Below are 26,438 nucleotides of genomic sequence, written 5' to 3' on the forward strand. Positions count from 1 at the left end.
AGATCTTGACAGCCCTGGTTCCCAAGTCAACAGAGCCCGCAGAACAACTGGCTGGGTGGGGTGGAGAAGGGGAGGGGGGCAAGGGTTAGGAGACAGGGGATGGGGGGATAAGGGGGGGCAAGGAGGGTCCAGGTTGTCAGGCCTGTAGGAACCCTCCCCTGGCCCATCAAGGATGGGGGTAGACTCAGGAAGGAAAAGAAGGAAGTTAGTCTGTTCCAAGTACCATGTGGTTGCGGTCCGGTTAAAAAACTGTTGGGGCTCTGAAAACACTCCAGAGAGTGGAGCTTTGACATGGCAAGGACTGCACTAAAGGACTGGGGCCTCTTTGACTTCTGCTTCTGAGTCTCTTCCATCCTCTTCCTCCCCTTTCCCTCCCCCCTCACCCCCGCTCCCGAGCTTAGAAAGAGGCTTTCAACTATGAGCAAGAGTGGCAGTTGTCATGGTCCCCTCTCTGGTCCTTCACTAAACTCAAAGGAAAACGGGGCCAAAGAGAAGGCAGCCCGTAGAGACCTGCCACAAGTAACCTGTTCTGAAGGCAGGCCCTTGTTCATCCTGGAACACCTCTCCTCTCCTGTTCCCGAGAACCAAAAGCCCCTGGTCTATCTTCCTCAGTAATAATTCAGAGTGCTGTTTAAACTTTAGCCACCTGCCCCCCCCCCTTTTAAAAATGATTTATTGATTGATTTGTATTTTATTTGTGTGGTTATTTTGTTCATTTGTATGCCAGAAGAGGGCATCGGATCCTCTGGAACCGAGGTTATAGGTGGTTGTGAGTTACCACGTGCGTGCTGGGAACAAAACCTGGGCTCTCTGCCAGAACAGCAAGTTTTCTTAACTAAGAGCCACCTTTTCAGCCTTCATCAGGCCTTCTTGAAGTAATGTTTTGACTCCTGTGCTTTTTCTCCTGTTAAGTTACTGTCAGTTTTTTTTTTTTTCATCAGAGCAGATTCAACCAGAACAACCTCGGAAGACACCCCACATTAGGAAGAAAGTCCTTTTAAGCCCTTTTGCCCTTATGCCATCACATGCACCCAGGGGCTGCTGCAACCTTCAACCCCTCAGTGGCCTGAGAAGAGTAATGTGAACCTCTAACCTGGAGGTTTGTGGTGATGGTAGAGAGACAGCACACATTCAGGAGAGCCAGGGTACCACTAGTGCCTGCAAGGCCTGTGGCTGGAGACTGGGAGCAAAGAGAGGAATCTGCAAGGAAGGTGGTGGCCCATGAACCAGCCATACCAGAACTTGCCGTCTGCTTGGCGGCCCCTGCCTGCTCCTCAAAGCTTGCTTTCCTTCCTGCGAACAATCCCAGCATGCCGTGAGGTAGAGTAGGAGCTCCGGAACCCTTTGTAACCAGAGCTCTTCTTTGGCAGGGCGGCCTGGCCACCTCCCCTCCTGGGCTTCACGGCAGGGGGGGGGGGGGAGGCGCCCAGACCCGCCAGTCCTCAGGTTGTGCATGGCAGTGACTGACAGCCTAGTGACAGCTAGTTTGGGAACAGGGCCAAGACCTTCAAGTTTGGACTCCAGTTATAAACCTGCTTTCTCTGCAGACACCTCCTCTGATGACTAGGGTACAAAGTGGAGCCAAAAGGGCAGCAGGTGTGCCACCATGGGGCCTGGGATGGGCTGGCTCGGGGAGAAAAATGACAGATGGATAGACGGATTGATCCGTAGATTATTAAATCAGCAAGTTCTCATCTTCTGTAACCCTCATCAGCCCCTTCTTGGATCTCTCTGTCCAGGAACTCCGGAGCCACCCTTAGGAAGCAGGTGGAGCTGGGCCTGGTAGCCCTCCACAGGCAGCCTCTGCCTCCAGGGGGCTCTGAATAGGAGACACGTGCACTCCGAGTTCCCACCCAGGGAGAGGCTGGAGCACCGGCGGGCTCCTATTTAAAGCCCCTTCTCATGCATCATTTCAGCACCAAGCAACAATTAAACCTGCTTCAGTCAACGCTGACAACACAATCGGGCCTGTCGCTGACTATTTAAAACTCCGGCCTGGCCTCTGGGGCCTTTCAAACACCGGCACTGTCTGTCCTGCCAAGAACAGAGCCCCACCCTCCAGATCCCGGATCCCAAGGACTTATGTAGGGTATAGGGTCTGCTTCAGCAACCCAGGCTGTCTCTCTCTCTCTCTACCTAGCTCACTGAGGGGGCTTTGAGAGGCTGAAGGTAGGAGGACAGGCTTGAGGACGCTGACAGGTCGAGGAGATGCTGCGAGGAAACAAACAAAACAAAACAAAAGTAAAATCCACAAAGGAACAGGACCAAAGCACGATGCATACTTGTGTGAATTTAAAAAAAAAATAATGAAAGAATAAAATAAGAGGTGAAATGAGTGTGACACATATACTTGGGCTTTGTTTGGCTTAGGGGTGCTCTGGGTGAGCATGGCAGGCTGGGGAGTACCCTGGGCATCAGAACTTGAGGATGAACTATGCCACTAAAATCCACTAGCTGGCTCTGTGGCCTTTGCCTGGTCTTTTGGTCTTTCTCGGTGTCTTTTCCTCACTAGTGTAATAAGGATAACACGAAGTTTCTCCTCGAACCATCTCTTGGGTAGTCAAGAGACCCCTCCCCAGCCCCCACCCCCCAGGCCACTGGTCCCAGAAGGAAGACTTGGGGAGCCATCAAGTGCTAAAGCAAAGTCAAGAACAGAGCCATGTGGGGCTGGGACTAGGATGGGGCAGTGTGACGGTAGCGTCGGTTGAGTGGTGTGGCCACAGCTCTCTAAGACAGGATATCACTATTATGTGGTGGGTCCACACCCATGAGAGGATGTCTCCCTGGAGGCAGTAGGCCTCAGTTCAGCTTTGAAGGCTAAGCAAGACTTGAAAAGGCCTGGAGTGCAGCGGTGGCTCACGCCTATAATCCCAGCACTTGGAAGCAGGTGGATCTTTGTGAGTTCGAGGCTAGCCTGGTCTACAAAGCAACTCCAGGACAGCCAGGGCTACACAGAGAAACCATAGAGCCAACAAGAAGCCAGGCCAGATACAGCCCCTCAGAGCTTGCAAATCCACTTCCCATTGGATCGCTATAGTCTTCAGGAGGGAAAAGTCCAGACAAAGGAGGCAGCTTGCACTGAGAGCCAGTGGGTTTCATTAACCCGGGACAGAACGCTAACTGAGGTGTCTATTTACTATATCAAAGTGGAAGCTGACCAGATCTCCCAGCATCCCTCGGTACCTGTGGCCCCTCCTAGTTCTCCCATCATCTCTTAGTCTCAACCTGTTACAGAGTATAGCTGGCATGCCCAACCCCCTATGCTAAATTTCTCCAGCCCAGGGCCTGGACTGCCCTACCCCTACGCTGCCCTTCCTTATATAACCCAGCCATTTTAATTACTTTTATCTACCCTTTCCTGCCTTGTCTTTTGGCCTGGAATGCCCCTCTTGGCCAGCAGCTCCTCTCTTGCTCTCCTGCGCCTCCCCCCCACCCCATGGTCTGATACAGTTTGGGAACCACGTTCAGCCTGGACTTTTCCCTTCTGTCGACTTTCTTTCTTATGTCTGCAATAAAATTCATCTCCACACTTTAGGAGCACACATGTTTTCCTTTTATTTCATTTTTCTGTTCAGCAAGATGATTGGGGAGCCAGGGGCTGAGGAGCTAAGGGGGGGCTGTTATTGTGGACATTGCACAAGGTGACAGGGGCCTCCTGCGTACCTCTGAGCTCTCTGTGAGGTTGAAGCTGTCGGCACCCCTCTGGGTGTCCAGGGAGGAGGGACAGGAGTCAGAACCAGGAAGGGAAGGACAAGAAAGACTGTAGTGTGAGTGTGCTTCTGGGGACTGAGGGAAGTCAGAGCAGGCCCCAAAATGGCTGCCTTCCTCAGGTGCCCCAATTTCCTGGGTCAGGACTTGCAGACTTTCTAGGACCCAGGATGTCGGCTACTCAACCAGGCTTTAAGCCCCTGGGAGGCAGGACGGTGACACCAAAGCTGCCTTGGGTCCTGGAATGGGCAGTCCACTTCTGCCACTTTACCAACTGTTAAAAGCCATCCTGTCTTGAGATTGAAGAGCAAAAATAGAGCAGAACTCACAAAGCCATCGGGAAAGGCAAATGAGTTCATCTGAGTCAATGCTTAACAAAAATGTCTCCATCTGGTGTGGCTTGGAGCAGCAGGGGCTCGGCTGTAGTCACCAGCCAGAGCAGGGAGACTGAGAGCAAATGTGGGATGCAGAGGTTATCTGCAGGGAGCGGAACCTTCCAGAAACATGCTGTTCCCTAGCGCCAAACCGCTGTGTCTTCCATGGACTGCCAGACTCCCCCGGATTCTTCTGGGGCTCTCTCTGGGGAATCACAGTGCCAACAACAGATGAGGGAAGAGAGGGACCCCACAGGGGTGCAACAAGATACTGCTGGGGGGGCGCCCATCTCGAGTGCTTGGTGGCAAAGGGCCACTCTAAAAATACCTCATTGGTCACGGATCAATGCTTTGTGAAATGTTATCAAAATGGTCTCTAGACAAATGATCGCGTGTTGGGCATGATGGAAAATTGTGGTAACAATTTCTAAGTGTTTACTCGGAATTTCTGTGCTTATCTCATGAGCAACCAGCAACAGTTGCTTTAGCTTTAGCTTTTATTTTTTTTTTTCCCACCATTAAAAAGGCTCATAGGAGCTGAGATGCAGGAGAAGGGCTTTAAGAAGATCATCCTGCCAACCGTAGTGGAAGGGTGGGGGAAACAGGATGTCGCTAAACAGGGTAGGTGTGCTGTGGAGAGTCCTTCCGGGTCTGTCATCACAGGCTCCCCCAAACTCAGGAAGTGGTATTACCAGAACACCCACTTTTGATGAAGGAAGGAGCTGTAGGAGCTGCAGTCTCTAACAGCCCCCCAAGGGAGGAGAAGCCAGGGATTGGAGGGGTTCATAGAGACACAATGGAGGGTGAGAAGAGGAGAGGCGCCACTGGCTGCCCTATCACATGTGGGCAGTGGGCAAAGGGTTCTAGACCGTTCTGATCCTTAATGCCCAGCACAGTAGCTGTAATCCTTCCCCTTTGATGGAAGCCCAAAAGTGCTAAGAAATGTGCCCACACATCCCACGGCTAGGAAGTGAGAGTTAAGGCGGGGCTCCCACACCCCACTGGTCCTACTACAGTGGGAGCCGGGATGGCAGAGGGTCACCTGGGGCCATCGCCTCATCTCAAAAGGACAGTCATGGCCAAGGGCGGAGATGGGGATTTTTTTTCCTCTTTGCCTGAAGTTAGGGTTAGGTCTATGTGATTTCATGAGTACGAACGACAAGGGGCAAATATTAGCTCAACCCCCTCTCCCCCCAGGGACCCTGGACACAAGCTTTCCTCAGATTCAAGGGAACAGAGAGGGGCTCGGATGATGTCTGCCCAAACTGCCAGCCCAAGTACTAAGGAAGGAAGTCCTACAACTGGGGACAGACAGCGCCTCGGCTCAGACCACATACTGGTTCTATGCTGGCCTGTCCCCTTGGTGACCTCGACTGACTGTTTATTCTCTCGGGCTCATCATTTTCCATGTTTTTAAAAACGGGAAAACCAGGCTTTCGGGTGAGGTAGCTGGGAGGACTCTGAGCTCTGAAGTAGGGTGCAAAAGAGCTTCTGCTGTGCCACTCCCTGATGTTGGCAGACCCTGGATCCCAGCGAGCGGGGCCTTGGACCAGGGGATGCTGCCCACCCCTTGCAACTCACTCTGGCTGCAGGCCCTGGCTTGTTGGGGCATTTACCACAGGAAGCCAAATACACAGGTGGGTATGTGCCAGGGCCGGGAAGGAACCGGGCTGAGGGCTATCTCTCAGGTTGACCGCAGCTCATGGCCTCTGCTGGACTTCTTTATGGAGATGAGGCCTGGGAGAGGAGGGATGAGTCTCATGGCCTGTCTGAAGGCTTCCTCTTACCTCATTCCCTTCACGCATGCATGGCGGCCGTGATAGCGCCATGGATGTGCTTCGGAGAGCAACGGGAACCGACAGTGGCCAGACCACATTCTCTAGCCCTCTTCCCACAGAGGCACCCAGAGCAGAGGAGTCGGCTCTCTCTGCAGTGCCAAAATAAACTTGCATTGTTTCCAACTGCACAAGAGGCCTCTGGTGAAGTGGTGTTTGCCAAACCCTAAAAGGAAGGCAGGCTGAGGGAGGGGAGGGGATTCCAGGACCAAGGGAGCACATCCTGACTGAGCACCTATCCCAAATTTCTCAGGAAACTTCATATATGCAAACCCTAAAGTGGAGCCTAGAGGATGCTGGGAAAACCTTAAGGAGACAAACACGGGCCCACCACCCCCTTCTGTTGAGTGACAGTTACCTTATCAGTTCTTTGTTCCACTGCTGTGTGAGTGGGCTTGAGAGTATATGTACACAGTGGCTTGAGTTCAAGTGCTGAATCTGCCATTCATTTGCTGGGCCGCCTGGGAAGACAACCCACTTCTCTGGGTGTCTGTTGATGGCTGCCTTGCAGGCTAAGTCAGGTGATTCAGTAAAGGGCTTAGTATAGCATGGCGTAGAAATGTGCTCAGCATGTGTTATTTATTATGTAGCCGGTAATAATTATAATATTGTTTTAAGCTTTTTAAACAACTCTGAGAGGCAATTATTGTTATATGAAAATACTATGGCTAAGCCTTGGAAAGTGAGGGTCAAGGGAGGTGGCATCACCATTGTACCTCCCTACAGTACCTCATCTGAGGTGGGTCACACAGGGCTTCCCAGGTCAGATGCCGAATAGCTCTAAGACTGGGCCATGAGAAAGGATCAAAGCCAGCGGCCATGGGCACCTCCCTAGACCCCATATAAGCTCAGCCATGTTCTCGCTGGACCACTGAAGTCGCAGCCTCCCATTGCCAGCTCCGGGCTCCTTGTTTCCAGGTTATCCTCTGGATTAAGTGCCCGCAGCTTGGGGTCCACTCCAAAGCATCATCCCCACAGCTGGGCCCCAGGCCCTGCACAGCTGGCCTCACTTTCCCACACAGATGGCTTAGTGACGCTGAGTCACAGAGGCCAGGCGTTGACTCCCAGCTCAGTCACTTACTTGTTGGGTGACTCGTGATGCGCTCCTTGCCCTCCCTGAGCCTCACTTCTCCCATGGGTGACACTGAGCCCTGGCACCCAGCTTCCTGAATTCCTGCGGGGCATATCTAAGACATCACAGAGGGCAGCAAGTGTTTGAAGGCGAAAACTCCCCTCTGCAGACTTCCCAGCTCAAGATGGGTACCTCCTGCTCTCTCTCCCACTTGTTCTTGGCCATGGGACCGTGCATCCTGGGCAGAATCCTATTTTTCATTCCGATATGTATTTTCTGCATGTCATCCCTAATGAAAGATGAATAACTCATGTGTTTGTTTCATTAAATGCTGCCCCCACAAAAGCGTAGGCTTGTGCAAGCTCCAGAGACTGTCCACTGGAAGGTATCTCAGAATTCCTCGTAAATCACACAGTTTCATTTTGCTGCCAAGACTGTCAACTTTCTTTGCCTTGAATGAAGAGGGAGGAATCGCTGGGCTGTGGTGGAGTCAGCTCTGCTGGCTGGTGTGGGTTCTGCTCACTAACCCCTTGTGCCTTCAAGTTTTGGGGTCCACTTCTAAAACTGAGTGGCCTGTGTGTGTTGGGTCCTACGGGATCCCTTCCCTTTTCTAGTTCTCAAACTCTGGAATTCCATCTTGCCCCCCACCCCCGGCTTCCCTCTCCCCAGTCCCAGCCTCCCCCATCTTGTAGTCCCCTTCCCATCTCCCCCCTCCCCCCCTCCATCCTCCCACAAATGCTATCTCTCCTGTCAATCAGGTCAAATCAGCTCAGACTGTGGAGAAAAAACAAAAAAACAAAAATCTGCGTTCCTGACAGACGACAATCTTCCAATGCCCCTTTATTGCAAAAACAGCCTTTCTCTGGGGGTGGGAAGAAAGGCAGCCAAAAATCTGTGTTTCTGTCGTGGGGTTCAGGAAGGGGCAGGGGAAGCTTTGTTCGTGCGGCTGAGGAGAGATAAATTTAGAAGTCAGAAGATGGTCTCTTCCCTGGCTGTAGCTTTAGAAAGGGCTTCCGGAACAGCCTGAGAGTAGTGGGTCAGCCAGTGGGGCGCAGGGGTCTCTGGGTTATGGAAGGAGTGGCATGCAGAGCACACAGAGGAAGATCTCTGGGGGTGAAGGTCTGAGAGGGAATTCGGCTTCTCAAAAACCAGTTAGAGCTGGTTTCTAGTGGATGGAAGGACTGGAGGGCTGAACCGTCTCAATTTCTTTACCACCAGGTCATCTGATTGAGCCTGAGGGAGAAATATAGAGGACTGGGTGTTGAGACCATGAATTGAAAAGGAGAGGGATTGAGAAAGAGAAACAAGGACGGTGGGACAGAGGGGGTGAGAAAAGAAACTAAAGGGAAAGAGGAAAGGGAGAAATGATGGGTAGACACAAAGAAGATGAGGGAAAGAAAAAAGAGAAGGAGAAAGGTGAGGAAGAAGGTGCCTCCACTGCCACCTTAGTGTCCTTGCTCCATGGCAGTGGGGCAGAAGCACATGCCAGGCACAGCCTAGGGCTGCAGTGATTTCCCAGCATGCACAGTGCTGGGTCATGTGCTCCTGGCTCCAGGGGCTCCCTAGCAAATGTGGATTCATAACTTGCCATCGTGCTGCTCCAAGAGCAAAAGGAAAATCAGAACCTGGAACTTTCCAAAGACATGGCCGGCCCTACGTGGCTGGCAGGCCGCTGGAGCATGATCGGACATGGATATGACAAAACTTCAAAACACAAAATGTGTTGCTTTTTTTTTTCATGAAATCATTCACTATGCTATATATAGTCTTTGGGATGTACAGAATCAATATAGAAACTTGGAGAAACTGACCTCTTTACACTAACAACAGAATACCAGTAGGTCTACTATATTCATGGACACATACTATATGGACTGTACCATACCCCAATATTTATAAGACATCTTTTAATCATTTTATAGGCATGCAGGAAACATTTGGGTACATGCTCAACTTTCATTGCAAACGTAAGTGATTACCTTAAACTTTTCCTTTTTCTCAGTGCTCACTGACAATATGCATATTAATTATATATCAGTGGAAACACTTTTTGCCTGTCACTTTTATACCCAGCAGTCTTGCTAAACTTGGGCTAATTATATCTATACATGCTTAGATTTGTCTACCCTCATAGAGTATTTATATACACCTAGAGTTTATTTTCTCAACCCTTAAGATGTATTTCCATTCTTTAAAGAAATGGGTTGGGTACTACAGAGGAGAGGGTGAGGGAAACTGCCTTTGTCTGGTTCTCCATCACCAAGGCAGGGACTGACAAGATGACCCTGGAGTCCTTCCCAGGGCAGATCTCATGTATTTTTCTTCACGATGATGCTCTGTCCAAGGCAGTTGCTCCTAGCTTTATAGACTATTTTCCTAGTCCAGGCAAAGAATGATAGTCTACATCCAGTCTTGAGATAGCTGCATTTCTGCAGCCTGCATGTAGAAGACTCTGAGGTCTGGCCGATGGGTTATTTTGTAACATTTTATACTGGTTGAGTCATTTCCTTCCCAAACACTCAAACCATTTCTGCTTTGCGTTTTGGATCATGACTAATCTTCCCAAGAACTGTGATAGCTGAAAGCCTGGCTCTGCCATCTCTCTTTTACTGTAATGTTCTCTGGACTCCGCCAGGGTGGGAGAGGCGAACAGTAGCGTTGCTTCTATACCCAAAGCTGCCTGAAAGGCGTGGCTATCTTGTTTTTGCAATGGTGTCCAAGCTACCTTCAGATTTCAGAGCACCAGCTACGGCACCAGCTACGGCACCAGCTATGGTACCAACTACGGCACCACCAGGCTGGCCAAATTTGCCCTCCTTCAGCAGAGAAATGCTTAATGTCCTAGCAGGCTTTACTTGAGAGCTAGTGTGACAAACAGCCATCGGAAGAACGTCTGTAAAATGTTGAAGCCACAATCTCTGTTGTTGAACGTACTCTGTCCAGGAGCACAGTATTTGCTTATTCTGTAATTTAAAGTGCGCATGCTCGCTGTGTGGGTCACACCTCCTAGGGTGAGCATTAGATAAATTCCCATAGCCTAGAAATACTATTATTCTGGGGTTTGTTCATGGAAGCAAAACTTGCTTCTCGGATGGAAAGCAAGCCATTGTCAAGCCAAGCCAAGCCAAGCCAAAAACTTATCACATGAACTGAGAGACCTGGCTGAGCTGATCTTGAGCTGGAGGAACTTGACAATTTTGTCACTGTGATCTCCATCACTTCCTTTGTCAATGCTACCAAGCTCCTCTCCACTTTACCTGGGCACAGCCCGGCAAGTTGGGGATTTATGAAGAAGATGGTGACAGTGGGTGTCTCACTTAGACCCATAGGTGTGCTGGGTCCACTGGAAGCTCATGGGACACACAGGTGAACCCAGAATGCCTCCCCTAGCTGCTGGGAAAACCTATCACAGAGTGGTTTGCCGTGCTGGGGCTCAGGGGGTGTTCAAAAGGCTGGGATTTACCTGCATCATCCAAGCCACCCATGTACAGTCATTTTCACTTACTAAAGCAGACCAGAAGTTTGTTAGACTGGATGAAAGCCTTTCTTTCCCCCTGCTCTACCCAGCAGAAGTGATAAGAAGTGATAATCTACAGAGAAGACGTCTGAACACACACTTCTGCTATAGTCACACTGTACAGAATGTGAGTGTGGCCCACTCCACGCCCTCTAGAATTATGAACGTACTGTGGTGCCTTTTAGCTGAAGATGTAGTGACAAGTCTTCCAGAGCAGGAGATAGGCCCGAGTTTGTGGCCCAGGCTGCACTACAAGGTTTGACGTCTGTGAGCCTCCATATTACATGATTGTGTTGGCATAAAGACTGATCCATTAATATTAGATATGAATGCATTTTCCCTAACCTGATTGTTCTTGTTAAAACCCTGGTTTTAAAAGGAATTTTTAAACATATTTTCATGCTCCCTAAAATACGATATTTCCTTGGGACCTGAGTAGCCTGTCTTTCGTGCAGCTTGGGCCACACCCCTGGGAGCAGCTGGACAGAAGGGCCTTGGCACGCGTGGTAAGTTATGCTGCTGTTCACCCCCCCCCCCCCCCCCGCGCTCCTGTGGAGTGGCCTCTCAGTTCTTAACTTGTAATCTTGCTTCATATGTGGTTTTCATTGTGAGTCACCTTTGAAATTCTCTTTGGAAGTAGGTGGGGTGTAAATTATAAATAAGAATTCCTTTTTACTTCCTCAGCATTTTGCACAATGCCCGCCTTTGTGTTCTCAGCCTTTGTTTGTTGACTGTGCCGGTAAATGGCCGCCTTCCCTTCCAGCCTCCACCCACCACCATGTCCCACCAGGCCTCACAGAGTCTGAGAGTGTGACCCTCCTTTCTTCCTCCTCTCTCCCTCTCTCTCTCTCTCTCCCTCTGAGAACTGGAGAGCCTTAGTTCCTGTGTCCTGTGCTTCCCTGGCTGTCAGCTTGAGGAGGCACCCACTCACTGTCAGGCTGATTGGGGATGCAACCTGTGGCTCTGCTCTGCCAGCCAGGGAGCAAGAGCTCAGGAGGGTAAGGACTACAGTAATCAGTGAGACAAGGACCGAGCCTGGGTCCCCTGACCCATCATGGCAAAGCCAAGGGCACTAAACTGCTATGATTTCAGCCTTCAGAGAGTGGACGAGATCTCTTGCCACGGCTTTAAGTCAAATCCTATAGCCGTGGTTTCCAATCTCTCCAGTGCTGTGACCCTTTACACAGTTCCTCATGTTGGGGTGACCCCAACCATGAATCATTTTCATTGATACTTCATAACTGTCATTTGGCTACTGTTATCAATCGTAATGTAACTATCTGATGTGCAGGACGTCTGACATGCGACCCCTGTGAAAGGGCCGCTTGATTGACTCACAGGTTGAGAACCACTGCTGTATAAGGAACCATTTCCATGCCTGGAGGTGTGTACAGCTTGCCTCTGTACTCAGGCCCCACCATTCACTATGATGGAGGCTTGTTTTGGAAGCCTTGTTTGGGCACAGTGGAGGGAAGATGCCAGAAGCAAGGGTGGGCAACAGAGCCACAGAGAAGCAACTGGGGTTTAAAATGGCTTCCTCCACTATCCAGCCCTTTGAGTGTTTGTTGCTTACCAAGTACTGGGGGGACCTTAAAGACCACCCCAGAGCACTCAAGTTAGCGGGCGGGCCTGGTGCGGCATGCTGGGCAGCATGTATGTAGAACCACATGTATGCACCAAGGCGTTCACTCACACACATTGCCTCCCTTCGGGGCCACTTGCTAGAAAGAAGCAAAAAAAAAAAAAAAAAAAAAAAAGAAAACATCTTCCCACTTAACTCAAGGGAAGGCAAAACAAAAGTTGTCCCGTGGTGAGGCAGAAGCTGCGATTTAAAAAGGGAAGCATGTGCAAGTCTGTGTAAGTCCTATTACAGCGCCTCCTCTCTTCATGTCCCCTAGGCCACCCCCTCAATCTGTCGCAGTCAGCCTTGGAATGAATTAAACAGATTCAATGGCATGTCAGGGTTGGGAGGAGGAGGAGGGGGAGGAGAAGGAGGAGAGAAGGTGGGCGAATCAGAGGGAGGGATAAATTAAAACCACAAGCAGGTGTTGGAAGTCAATTCACAAATCTCTTGGAGGAGAAAGGGTCAGCCAGAGAGACCTGGAACACTGCAGTTGAAACAAGCATAACAGCGCGCGGGCAGGTTTATTGCGAGCTTCCAGAGCTAGGCAGTGTTCTAAGTCTTTTACATGGGTGAGCATATTTAATCTCCCAGCTGCCCACTGAGGCAGCTTCTGTTGCGAACCCGGCATCTCTGGGCTCATAGAAGGAAGTAGATTTCACCCAGGTACCCCTGCTAAGACACATCCTCTCACCTGGAGCTTCTGCGCATCCCATGGCCTCTGCACGGGTGCCTGGGACCCTGTGTGACAGGTGAGGGCAAGGTGGGGTGTGTGCTGTCACTGCGGGTTGGTTAGGGGTTCAGATAAAAGGGATGGAGCGGGATTGGTAGCTTTAGAACCCTGGCTCGCCACTTCTAACTCCATAACCTTGGACAACATTTTTGATGTTCCTCTGTCTCCGTGTTCTTAAAATTGAGGGGTAAGGGTGGTGACAGTGACAGGGCTGGAAGGATTTTTGTGATTCTGTAACCAGTGGGTTAGGAAAGTGTCTGGACAGGCCCACTGATAACACCGCCTTTCTTGAGGTCCGGCAGGCTTCATAAGTGGGGTCACCCCCCCTCCTCCCCCACCCCCTCCCCTCCCCAGGTTTGATAGAGATCCTGCATACTTAGCCCAGCTCTTCATGGGGCTCCCACCCTTAGTGCTTACTCACCATGGTTACCATGGCCATGCAACAGGAACCATGGAGTGGTGACCCTGCTAAGAACAGGTGACCTTGTCTCAAAACTAAAGAGCATCCTGGAGCTAGGTGTGGCGGCACACACCATTAATTCCAGCACTCAGCAGGCAGAGGCAGGCAGAATCTCTGTGACTATGAGGCTAGCCTTCTGTGACTATGAGGCTAGCCTGGTCTATGTACCAAGTTTCAGACCAGCCCGTGCTATGTAGTAAGACGCTGTCACAAAATGAAGCAAAGAGCATACTGGGAAATCAGACCAAGTGTGGCTGGGCTTGATTTGTGGGAACACTCTGGACATAAGTGTTTGTAAGGGGCCCGTGGGATGCTGGAGGCCGCGAGCTAGCCTCTGCCTCCACGCGGATACATCTGGCTGGGGGCAGAAGATTCCTTTGCATAAACCAAGAGAGGTCTTCCCAGGGGCCACCGCAATGTGACATGTGACGTCCTAGTTACTACACAGCTGAGTGGCCTGTCGGCTGCCTGAGGTAGAAGCAGAGAAGTCGGTGAGGAGGCCAAGGAGTGTTGAGGATACCATCCAGAAGGGAAACAGCTCAAGCCCCTCAGGGTCTCCTCTTCCCTGTCAGTGGGCAGGGTTGGGGGGTTGGGGGTTGGGGGTGGGGCTCCAGATCTTGGCCTAGCACTGACTTGCCCCTTTTCTCTTTTTAGTGGCAGGTGACTTGTGGCCAAGTGTGATCCGTGCAGACCCTGACATCTACCTGTCCAGAGCTGCCCTCGGTTGAGATGACTGAGCCTGTGTGCTCAGGCCTCATTCTGAGGAACGCCACTAAGTGTGCTGATGCCAAACGCCCTTTAGAGATGTGTTTGCGTGCCTGGCTTTGTCTCACCTGTCACAGAAGAGGCACGGTGACCATCTGTTAGACTCCTCACTCCCACCCCTCTGTTCATTTTTAACCACAGATTTTCACAGTTTGCCTTACTTGTTTAAATCTGTTATTTGGGAGGACACGTGGATTGCTAAGTAAAGCTCTCGCCCATTGAAACCTGTTCTGTCCACACTCTGCAGCTGGCCACGGTCCCGTGAGGGACTCAAGCCTGGGTGTCCCTTAACCAGGCTAGATTTAGGATTGCGTCCTACCTGGACTATTCGAAGCTTGTAATTTTTTTTTTTTTTTTTTTTTTTTAAAGAGTAGCAATGTGACCTTAGTTTCTGGGCCTGCATTGTGAGAAATGGGACTTCTGTTGTTATTCAGGGACAGAACCACATGTTGTTGACAGTTCATACTCTTGATTTATGTTGTGCCACAAGCCCCTGGTTCATTTATTCAGCACCTACTATATGCCAGGCACGTGCAATACCTCAGGATGAACACTTCACTAGAAAAAGACAGACCAGAAAAACCGAAGACCAACTGCGTGGGAAGCTATGAAAACATACACTATAACAGAGAGTGGGCAAGAAGGACAAGAGCTCCTGTGGGGTGACGGGAAACTGGAACCTGCAAGAGGAAAGATGGAGCGAGAGTCGGGAAGAGGAGTCTTTCTTATCTGGCCATCTTGTTGTAGCCTACTCACTTTAATTGGTTCTGCAGAAGCCACTGGAGCCACAGTTGCCCGGCCACACCTCTGCCTCCAGCGCGTGTGTTTGACCACGTTGCCACCAGCTGGTGCTGCTAACGACGTGAGATGTTGCTTAGGATCTGCAGCCTCCACTGGAGGAAGTGGGCCACCGGGGCTTCAGGATCCAGCCCCGCCCCGTTCTACACATCCTTGCCACCACGGAGCCAGCTGTCGCGTGTCCCCTCCACGCGGGCTATGTCCCTTCAACCTATGAGACAGAATAAAGCGCTCTTCCCAAAGCTGCTTTGTGTTGTCTATTTGTTCACAAAAAGAAACCAGTATATTATTACAATTTGTGTGTGTGTGTGTGTGTGTTTGAAATGGGTTTCAACATGATGCTCAGAAACTTCAGACCCTCCTGCTTACCCTTCTCAGTAATACGTTGCTATTTGCTAACCTGTCACTTTAAGAAAAGTCTCCCAGAGTGCATTGCCAATAAGGGTGTGAATGAATGTCTCATGGGCCTGGTGGAATAAGGAGTCACATGTGTTCAGTGTCTCGTTCAAAACTGCCCCATTTATGCACATGCCACTCTTTCATGGTGACCTCTTCCATGGGGAGGGAAGTAGGCGGAGGATTTCTCTTCTGTCACACACAGAGTGGTGGCAATTCTGAGCCCCAGGCTTTCCTAATAGGCAGGTGCTCTTTGCCATCCTAGAATCAGAAGGACCCACATTTCTCGGCTATTGAGCTTTATGGCGCCAGCTGAGCACACATTCCTGTATTTGCACGACCCTCCAAACGTTCATCTTAAGATCTGAGACACGGGGCTGGAGAGATGGCTCAGTGTTAGGAGCACCGCCTGCTCTTCCAAAGGTCCTGAGTTCAATTCCCAGCAACCACATGGTGGCTCATAACCATCTGTAATGTGATATGACGCCCTCTTCTGGCCTGCAGGTGCACATGCAGGCAGAATACTGTATGCATAATAATAAATAAATAAATGTAAAAAAATCTGAGACACATCTGTGTCTAGGCATGGAGTCTCAGTGCCCATTGATACAGCACTTGGGAAGCTGAGGCAGGAGGATTGCTGTGAATTTGAGGATGGGGAGAAGGAAGGAAGTGGAGGGCAAAGATGGCAAAGGGGAGGTCCTTAAGCCTTCTGGCCACTTACTTGAGAAGCATTTCTCAAACCTCTATCTCATATTGAACGCAGCACTCTGGGGAAACAGCAACGATTGAAAGCCTTTCCTTCATTACACTCGCACTTGTTTCGGGGAAGGACCCAGAGGAACAGAGAGAGGAAAATGGAACTTGGTGTGGGACGATGTGCACCTGGGAAAGGGCAGATGGCCTGGGTAGGGCAGGGTTGGTGCAGGAAGGCCCTTGGAGAAAAGGCTGTGGAAGCCACTCCCACAGGGGAGGAGGGCTGGAGGCTAGCAATAGCAATGAAAAGGCACAGAGGAGGCCTAGGGTGAAGAGCTGCCTCTGAGGACAGGTGACAGCTGGAGGTGACATCTTCTTGAGTGGCATGCCATTTGTCAGCTGCAGTTTCTTTCTTTTGTTTTTTTTAAATCTTTTTTTTTTCAAGATGTACTTATTATTATGTATACAGTGCTCCGCTTGCATGTACTCCTGCAAGCCAGAAGAGGGCGCCACATCACATTACAGATGGTTATGAGCCACCATGTGGTTGCTGGGAATTGAACTCAGGACTTTTGGAAGAGCAGGCCATGCTCTTAAGCACTGAGCCATCTCTCCAGCCCTGTCAGCTGCAGTTTCAAGGGGAGTGAACTCTGTCTCTTCATCTCAGAGGGCCCTGAGAGGCCTGGCCTTGTTTCCCCATCTTAGCCACTGATTTCAGCACACGAAGTTCAGCTCCTCAATCAAGCCTCGCTCTTCACGTGGCCCCTGTGAAGGGAGCAGCAGCACTCCGCCAGCCGCAGTAGACAAAGCTAGACCACGGGGTAAGGCACACAGAGCTTTCTGTCTCCTCTCAGTCAGGACAAGGGTCGCCATTATCTCCACAGACCTCATCCCAGGAGCTCAGAAAAAGAACCCAGACAGGCCAATGAGGGAGAAGTCCATCATACAAGGAGTCAGTGAGCCAAGACTAAAGGCAAAAGAATGGAGGAAAGTTTCCTTTTTTTTTTTAATTTTAATTTTAGTATAACTATGTATACACCGCTCTGCTTGCATGTACTCCTGCAAACCAGGAGAGGGCGCCATATCACATTACAGATGGTTGTGAGCCACCATGTGGTTGCTGGGAATTGAACTCAGGACCTTTGGAAGAGCAGGCAGCACTCTTAACCACTGAGCCATCTCTCCAGCCCTGGAGGAAAGTTCTTACAGCCTGTATGAGACCCACAGCCACGGTGCGCGAGACAGAACAGCTCACCACAGGGTGAGCCCCAGCTGGGTGAGCATCTACTTAGCATCAACTATTCTTTCTGGACCAATATCTCATCTCATCACAGGTACCTTCATATCTCTGCTCTAAAAACAAGGACAGGATCTCAGAGCTGTCGCTCGCTGCCCGACATCACGGTGGCTGAGAATAAAGCACACAAACAACCCCACAGTGTTCATTTATTGGAAATCATTTGTGGAGTGTCTCCTATGGGCCGGGCCGTGAGAACAGGCATGGCTGCAAACACATGGACAAATCGCTCTGCCTCATTTCCAGAACCGCAGCTGCCCTGAAGACGGAAGCAACTGTGCCCAGATGGAGACGGGTGGCCACCGAAGACCCCAAGTGACATGCTCTTGGTCACTCAGAAAACCAACGGGCAGAACCAGGTGTCCCGAGTCTTGCTGTTCCACCCAGCTTTGGAAGTGAGTCTTTCCTAGGAAGCCAAACGACCCTTTCACTTTCCATTCCTGACACGTCTTCCCCATCTCTTTGTTTTTGTTTTTGTTTTTGTTTTTCCTTGCCTGGTGGGACCCTAGTGGGTGAGCTTTGGCATGCAAAACCTATAGAGAGGTGCTGTGGGCCATGGACTTTCATTTTTGGGAAATATGTAAATGCCTAGCACTGATTTTTTTTTAATGAATGGTATTTATGAGGGCTCCCCCCACCCCCTCAGGGCTGCCCCATACTCTGAAACGTTACCATGGCAAGCAGGATAGCTACATTTTTAGCACAGTAAGTACAACCAGATGTGGGATGGGGCTGAAGCAACAGGGCAAGCTTCTGTGAGGGCTACAGAGACCCAGCCCATCTCTCTCCTGTCGGGGGAAATGAATTTATGACTGGCAAAACACTCCAGACTACAGTCTGCCCCGGATAAAGACACCAGCTCTGTGAGCCTTTGACAGAGATGGGGGCCTGGCCTACCATCCACCAAGCCCTCAGGAGCAGCAGGAACCAGGTGTTTGACACAATCCTCTCATCTCAGTCCAACTGCACCCAGGGGACTCACCTGTGAAGAAAAAGCAGAGCCTCAGTTTGGTCAGAGCCCCAAAGGCGAGTAGAGGGGACGGCTGAGATGAAGACAGCATGGTTGGGCTGACAGCCTGTTTCCCTGCTGTTGCACATTTCTCTAGTCTCTATATTCCAGATGCTTATGTCTGGGGCCAGTACACCTTCCGGGCCAATAAGGCTGGGAAGCCCCACCCTAGGCATTTCCATAGCAGCTATTGATAAGGGTTCAAAATAGCACCCGTTCCCCAGTCTAAAGCTGATGGATGGAGGAGCAAGATGCGGATGCGGCCAGCAAGCTGGGAAAGACACATGGCAATAGTCAACCCTGATGGATTCTAGATAAATAAGAAGTAAATCCTTTCAGAGCTCTAGATTGTGACCTAGAAGCATTCAGGCACCCGAATGAAAGGTGGAGGGATTTGGAGCAGCAGAGGCTTGTGATAAACACCCTAGGCTAGGAGAGTAATGACTGCAGGAGTGCAGAGGGCTTGTGGGAGACAGAAAGAGCCATTGTTTGGTACCTTTTGTGTTTCATAAATGGTACTGGCGGGACTTGAACCCATTATCTCAAGGAAAGCATGCAGACTTTAGTGCACAGGCCAATGAGCTTTGACATCACCACACTCGATGCCTATATGTCCACCACCCGCAGGAGCAGCCCAAGAATTGTTGTGGTCAGGTGTCTCACCCATCCAACCACTCACTAAACTGATTTCTTTCCCTAAAGATTAGGTTCGCTCATTTCTAGGTTTCACATAAACAGAAGCGACAACCTCAGCGCATCTTGTGTCGCTGACTGCACAGCAGCTACTCCTTCGATATAACTGAGCAGTGTTTCATGGTCAGGTCATATCCCAGTCTTGCTTATCCTGTCATCTACTAATGAGTGTCTGAGTTACTTCCAGCCTGAGCTAATGGTGGACAAGTTTTTCGCACACATTTGTGTACATGTCACTGTGTAGGCAATGTTTTCCTTCCTCCTGGACGAGCACACAGAAGCGGACTTTCTGAACAGCTGGGCACAGGCTAACTTTCATAAGAAATGAATTGTTTTCCAAAGTAGACACCTCATGTTGCCTTTCTAACGGCAATAGTTTTAAGTTGTCCCACGGACACGTCAACACTTGGTATTGTCAGAGATTTGGTATTGTCACTTTTAAATGTCAGCGACTCTATTGAGCGTGCATTAAAAGCACACTGTGGTTTGAGCTTGCATTTTCCTGGCGGTTACTGGTGTTATGTATCATCTATCGCTTATTTTCCATTTGCATATGTTTTAGGAAGTGTCTGAGTTAAATTATTTTAGCATAGTTTGCATTTTTTCCCCTGTGCTGGGAGGCGTTGTCTTTTCACTCCTTGACTGTGCCATTTCAAAAGCAGAAAAAGTTAATTTTTATGAAATCCAATGTCTTATTTAAAATTGTGAAGATTTTCTCCTCTATTTTAGTTGAGCTGTTTTAAAGTTTTAGCATTTATATTCAGGTCTATAAATATTTCAAGTTCTTGTATACCTACAGCGTGAGGCAAGATTGACTTTCCCCACTTGGCTGACTTACTGTTTTATAGACACTGCTCGAAGGGTCTCCCTTTCCTCACCTTTGCGTTCTGCTGAAAAATCAGTTGATTGATGAAATGTGGCTTTCCCTCTTGAGTCTATGTGCCTGTCATTATGCCAGGACCAGAGTCTTGAGGACGTCCTAGTCAGTCTGAAATCAGGTAGCCACATGTCTCAATTTGAGTTGTCTTCTTTTCCTTATAGCTACTTAAATTTAGTCTTCAGCATTTCCTTTCTGAGAGGATGTTGGTAACTTGTGTCATTCTGGAAGTTTATATCATTTCTCTTTGTTCATAGGGCTGGAGAGATGGCTCAGAGGTTAAGAGCATTGGCTGCTCTTCCAGAGGACCTGAGTTCAATTCCCAGCAACCACAGGGTGGCTCACAACCATCTATAATGTGATCTGAAGCCCTCTTCTGGTCTGCAGATGTCCATGTAGGCAGAGCACTGTATATATATATATATATATATATATATATATATATATATATATATATATATATATATATAATAAATAAGTAAATATATATAATAAAATTAAAAAATAAAATTGTTCACAGTGTGGCATGATGCCTTTTTTTTTCTTTCTAATTTTATTTATTTTTTTTTTATTTTTTTATTTTTGGCTTGTTTTGAGACAGGATTTATCTGTGTATCCCTGCTTGTCCTGGAACTTGCTCTGAAGACCAAACTGGCCTTGAACACAGAGATCAGCCTGTCTCAGCCTTTCAAGTATCGAGATTAAAGTCGTGTGCTGCCGCCAGGGCCACCACCACTGCCCAACCCTAATGTCTTTGTGTGTGTGTGTGTGTGTGTGTGTGTGTGTGTGTGTGTGTGTGTGTGTGTGTGTTTTGTGAAAAGAGGAAAAGAGGCAGAGGCAGCGAAGCAAAGGTGTTAAGGATTAGCTTATGCAGTTGTGGGAGTTGGCAAAATCGACAGAGTAGAGACCAAGAGGAGAAAACCAATGTTGTTGTTTGAGGTCAAAGGCCATCTATCTCCAGAACTTCTTCTTGCTTTAAGAACATGCTCTATTAAAGACTTTAGCTGATTATATGTGGTCCATTATGAAGGATAATCTGCTTTGTTCAAAGTCTATAGATTTAAGAGCTAATCTCACTCCAACCAGCCAAGTAGAAGCAAACAATAAAACCCACCACCTTCACAGAAATGTCCAGAACAATGTCTGGCCCAATGCAAACATGCTTTATAATGCTTAGTTAGACTTTTTTCAGCAACTGTAGTTTTTTTTTTAATGTATACCTCTCATATATATTATATTAATTTTTTCCCTTTGAATTTCATGTTTATTTTTGTATTTACAAATGGGATTTTTAAAACTTGTCATGACCAACTGTTTGTTGCAAGGATATGAAGTTGTATCTTACTCTTAAATACCCAGAATGCATCTGTGTCTTTATTAAATTCACTTATCTAGGCATTCTTACGGAGTTTTCAATACTCTACATATCTGGTCTGTGAACAGATATATTTTATTTCCAAGCTCCTGCCATCTATTTCTTCTTTGTTTGGCTAGTGCCTCTCGCACCCTGCGGAACAGGACTGGGAAGAGCCGACACCCTTTACTTAGATTGATATTGAGGAAAATGTCCTCCTGCCATTGCTCTCTAGCCTTGAGAAAGCTCCGTACTTTCAATTTGATGAGAGTCTTACAAGGTGTGGTGCTGAATCCCAACCAATTGTTTCCAGTATCTGCCTGAGGTAACTGCATGGTGTGTGTGTGTGTGTGTGTGTGTGTGTGTGTGTGTGTGTGTGTGTGTGATATGTCTTTCTGTGTGTCTGGACTGGTGTGAGAGTGTAGGTGGCTTTGGAGCCCAGGGCATTGGAATCCCAGGACCTGAGTTACAGCCAGCTGTGAGCCTCCTGGCACAGTGCTGGGAATGAAATGTGGGTCTTCTGCAAAGGCGGCACACAGTTATCACACTGTTATGCTCTGAGCCATTTCTGAAAGTTTTAAGCATGTTCTCTTTCCTGAATATTTGAGTTTTTTGTTTTTTGTTTTTTGTTTTTTGTTTGGTCTCTTTTTATTTTATGTGAGTTGTACATGTCTTAGTATTCTATTTTATTTTTACTGTTGATTTGCTAGCTGTGTCACTTAGTTTCATTTTATGTAGTAGTTCTGGGGCTTAAATATGCATAATTTATGCATCACAGTCCACCTCCTAGTAGTACCACAGTAATTCCCAGGAAACACAGAGAATCTCGTCCACTGTGCTGTTGTCATATACTTCACTGTTATTTGTGCTATTGAGGCCACAGCCCATTCTGCTGCTTTAAATGATTATATTTTAAAGTTTTCATTTTAATTTAAAAGTTGTTTTGACTATACATACGCACATAGGCGTGCTCTCGCTCATGCGCGCATCCCCCTCCCACCCCCTAGCATTTCCTGATCTCTCTGGCTCTATTTGTCCATTCGAGTTTCCCCTGGCATCATTTTTTCTTCTGTCTACATAATTAACACTGTTTGAAGGCCAAGCCTCCTGGCAACAAGTGCACTCTTTAGTCTGTCTGAAAAAAATTATCTTTTTACCTTAATTTCAAACTTATGTATTCGCTAGACTTCATTGGTGTTTTCTTTTCTTTCAACACTCTAAAATGCGCGACACTTCTGGATGTGCACAACACTTACAGGGAGTTTCTGCTGTTTATCTTTGCTTTTTTGTTTTAAAAAAAGTGTCCTTTTGGGGGGACGTTTTATGTATCTATTTTTAATTATGTGTGTACTTGTGCGTGTATGTCGGTATGTGCAGGTGTGTGCATGTGTATGTATGTGCATTGTGTGTATGCGTGGGTGTACATGTGTGCACATGTCTGTGTGTGCAGGTGCCTTGAGAGGCCATAAGTGCTGGGTGTCCTGGACCTGGGGTTATAGGCAACTGTGAGCTTCCAGGCAAGGGTGCCAAGAACAGAACTCAGGTCCTCTGCAACAGCTGTGTGCTCAGTTTCTGAGCCCTCCCCAGGTTGTCTGTTGAGGCTTTAAAGATCCTACTTTCTTTCATTTGTGTTCTCAAGATGTCTGACTATAGTGTATTTAGTGTAAGACATTTGACACCATCACATTTGAGAAAGTGCCACCATTTTATTTTTTGGTATCTCATTTCTCTTATCTTCCAGGAACTTTTAATTTTGTGGCTTCTATAGACATTTTGATATTGTTCCAGAGGACTCTGGGTGATCTCTCTGAGCCTCTCCTCTCCCCTCCCCTCCCACCCGTCTTTCCCCCCACTCCCCACCCTCCCTCCCTCCCTCCCTCCTTCCCTACCTCTTTCTCTGACATAGGTTCCCATCACAAGGCCTTGGCTTTCCTGGCCTTGAACTCATTGAGAGCCCTGTGCTGCAGGCTCCCGAGCGATGACGTTAAAGGCCTGTTCCACTGTGCCCAGCTCCACTTTTTCTTTCTGTCCTTCAGTCAGTGCTTTCTATTGTCATATTTTCAAATTACTTCTTCTACCTGTAGCATCAGATCTGCTATTAACTATTCACAGGATCCAGTCATTTTCCCTTCTTACACTTCCCATTTCTTGAAGTTTCTTTGGTTCTTTTTGTTTTGTTTTTTTGAGACAGGGTTTCTCTGTGTATCCTTGGCTGTCCTGGACTCTCTTTGTAGACCAGGCTGGCCTTGAACTCATAGTGATCCACCTGCCTTTGCCTCCTGAATGCTGGGATTAAAGGTGTGTGCCACCACACCCAGCTGGTTCTTTTTTTATATCTCTCTTTTCCTTCTCATTATGTTCATGTTTTTCTTTTCTCTTTTTAAAGATTCATTTATTTATTATGTATGTAGTGTTCTGCCTGCATATAGACCTGCAGGCCAGAAGAGGGCACCAGATCTTATTATAGATGGTTGTGAGCCACCATGTTGTTGCTGGGAATTGAACTCAGGACCTTCGGAAGAGAAGCCACTGCTCTTAACCTCTGAGCCATCTGTTTAGCTCCGCTTTTTTTTTTTTAAATAAAAAATTGTATGTACTTAGAAGGATTCAGAATGTCAACAAGACAGCTGCAAATTTTTAATTTTAATTTTGCAGTTACAGAGTGGTGTTCAGTTAACAGAACAACAATTATCTTCATATAAGCTGCATCACAGACAACTGAAGATGGAAAACAAAACAAAACAAAAAAGAAAACAAAAATCTACTGTCCCCATATATAACTAATTTGTGCTGTGCACCAACAAGAACCTGCTTTAACTTTTCAGGCCAATTTACAAACCCCAAACTCTACCAGGCAAGGTCAATGGCCATTGACAATACCACCAGGACAGGGCTAGCTAAAGACACAGTCGGTAGTGTGTTAACTATACAAAAAAAGACACTGTACAGTTTTTTAAAAAAAATCTTACACAGCCCTACATTTCAACGTTTTTCTTTAAAGGGAGTGAGTTATGTACAGAAAGAGTTAAATGCTTTATAGACAAGGGGAAAAAACTGCTAGAACCAACTTGTTCATTATCTTCTTCCTCATCCTCGTCTTCCTCTTCCTCATCCTCTTCCTCCTCCTCCTCATCGTCCTCTTCCTTCTTTTTCTTGCTCTTTTGAGCCTTGACCACCCCCTTTTTCGCTGCGTCAAACTTTCCTTTAGCTCTGTAGGCATCAAGATCCTTTTCGCACTTCCCCTTCGGCGTGGCTGCCTCCTTCTCACAGGGCTGCTTGTCATCGCAGCCGGGGTGTTCCACATCTCTCCTAGTGTCTTTGCAACACCACCAGCAGATAAGCCGAGGTGATCCCCCTTGATTTTGGGACGGTACTCAGAACAGAAGAAGAAGGCCGAAGGCGGCCTCTTGGATGCATTAGGGTCTTTGAACTTCTTTTTGGTCTCCCCTTTGGGGGGATGTAGGTTCTCATTTCTCTTTCATAACGAGCCTTGCCAGCCTTTGCCATGTCTTCAAATTTCCCCTTTTCCTTAGCAGACAGTCTTCCTCCTCTCTAACCACTTTTTGGAGAACTCTGAGAAGCTGAAAGAAGCATCCGGGTGCTTCTTCTTGTGCTCCTCCCAGCAGGTTTGCGCAAAGAATGCATATGAAGACATTTTGCCTCTCGGCTGCTTAGGATCTCCTTTGGCCATTATTTGGTGGATTTCCCTCCGCGAGGCTCAGAGTCACCTGGTGCTGGTCCGTCTCGTGCTTGCCCCCAGTGCTGTCTCTATGGAGTTCAATGTGCTGCCATTCATGTTTTTCTTTAACTGCTTGAACTATGTGCTGACTTTATTGTCACAAATATTGGTTATTTATTATTACCTGACTTTTCTCCTTGTTATAAACCACAGTTTCTTCTTCCTTATAGGCCTAGGAATATTGAATTGGATGCTGAACATTTTTAGTTTTCTTTAATGTGCCATTTTTTTGTTTTGTTGTTGTTTGTTTTTTCATCTTGTTTTGTTGTTTGTTTGTTTGTTTTGAGACAGGCTCCCTCTGTGTAGTCCTGATTGCCCTCGAACTCACAGTGATCCACCTGCCTCTGCCTCCCAAATGCTGGGATTAAAGGCGTGTGCCACCAAGCCCGGCCTGTGCCATGCTTTTGTTACGATGCTCAACTCAGGTCATCAGAGTCTGTTCCTGGAAGCCCATTCAGAGTCAGAGTCCAGAGTTGATGCAAAAGCAAAGGAAATTTATTTGAGCCGACATGCTGGGGTCCATCAAGCTCAGAAGAGTAGCAAAAGCAGTGGGTTTAAGTACCCTTTACAGAAGCGTAATTCAGCAATAGCAATTAGTACAAACCTAACTGGCTAACAAAATTAACCTCTAAGGGGACTGGGTAAATTGAATGGAGCACGGGAAGGAGTGAGGGAGCAGCCCAGAGGGGAGGAGGGGCAGCCTGGAGGCTGTTGGCCTTAGCATATGTCAGGGTGAGATGGGGTGGGCATGAAGGTGTGGTTATTCTAGGAACTATCTTGAGCTAGCGGGTTCTGAGTAGGGTGGGGTAGAAGCAATGGGGTGCAGCAGTGGAAATTTTTCTCAACTTGTCTCAGCTTGGCATAGATATTTAATAAAGGTTTAGCAATGGCTGCATTCCGGCGAGCTCTGGCTGACCTGAACTCTTCAACGTTCCTTTAAAAAGTCTTCCTTCCAGCAGGCAACTGAGTAACCTGAGCCTTTGACGATGGTTTGCAGCTTTGGTAGCTCTTTTGCCAAGATGTGGTCCTTCCATGGTTTCTACTGACTGACGCAGGAAGCACTGTAGCCCCACTTCACCTGCCAGCCTCAAATGTCTTAGTCCCTTGTGACCATGAAGAACTTTTCAGCTTTTATATTCCTGATACTTCTTATCCTCATGAACTTTTACCCCATTCGTGTTCAGTTGGGTGTCCCAAAACAAAAGAAGCTTACGGAGAATGTATGGGAAGATTTTCTCAGTATAGCTGCTTCCTCTCTAGCTGTTTGTGACATGCCTCAGCTTGCCTACCCTCAGATTTCTGTCTCAGCACAGTGAGACCACCACGCTCTTTACAATTCTCTCTCCCTGCAACAGAGTCCTGGAAATTGCCTCAAAGTAGAGCATTAGAGGCAGCTATAGAACTTTACAGTTTGGACTTTAGCTACCCCAAGAGGCCGTGTGGCTAAATCTCTGGTATCTATCTAGTGTTGCTATGAGGAATTGGTGGACGCCC

At 48.1% G+C, this 26,438-nt stretch overlaps 1 pseudogene; it reads right to left on the bottom strand.

The window, feature by feature from the left end:
- LOC127195501 (high mobility group protein B1-like) overlaps positions 1-24,896 on the bottom strand; it is a 37,088-nt pseudogene extending 12,192 nt beyond the window's left edge.
- Positions 24,897-26,438: the final 1,542 nt, after the last annotated feature.

This window comes from Acomys russatus, chromosome 1, assembly GCF_903995435.1.
Source record: "Acomys russatus chromosome 1, mAcoRus1.1, whole genome shotgun sequence".
Taxonomy (NCBI): Eukaryota; Metazoa; Chordata; class Mammalia; order Rodentia; family Muridae; genus Acomys; species Acomys russatus.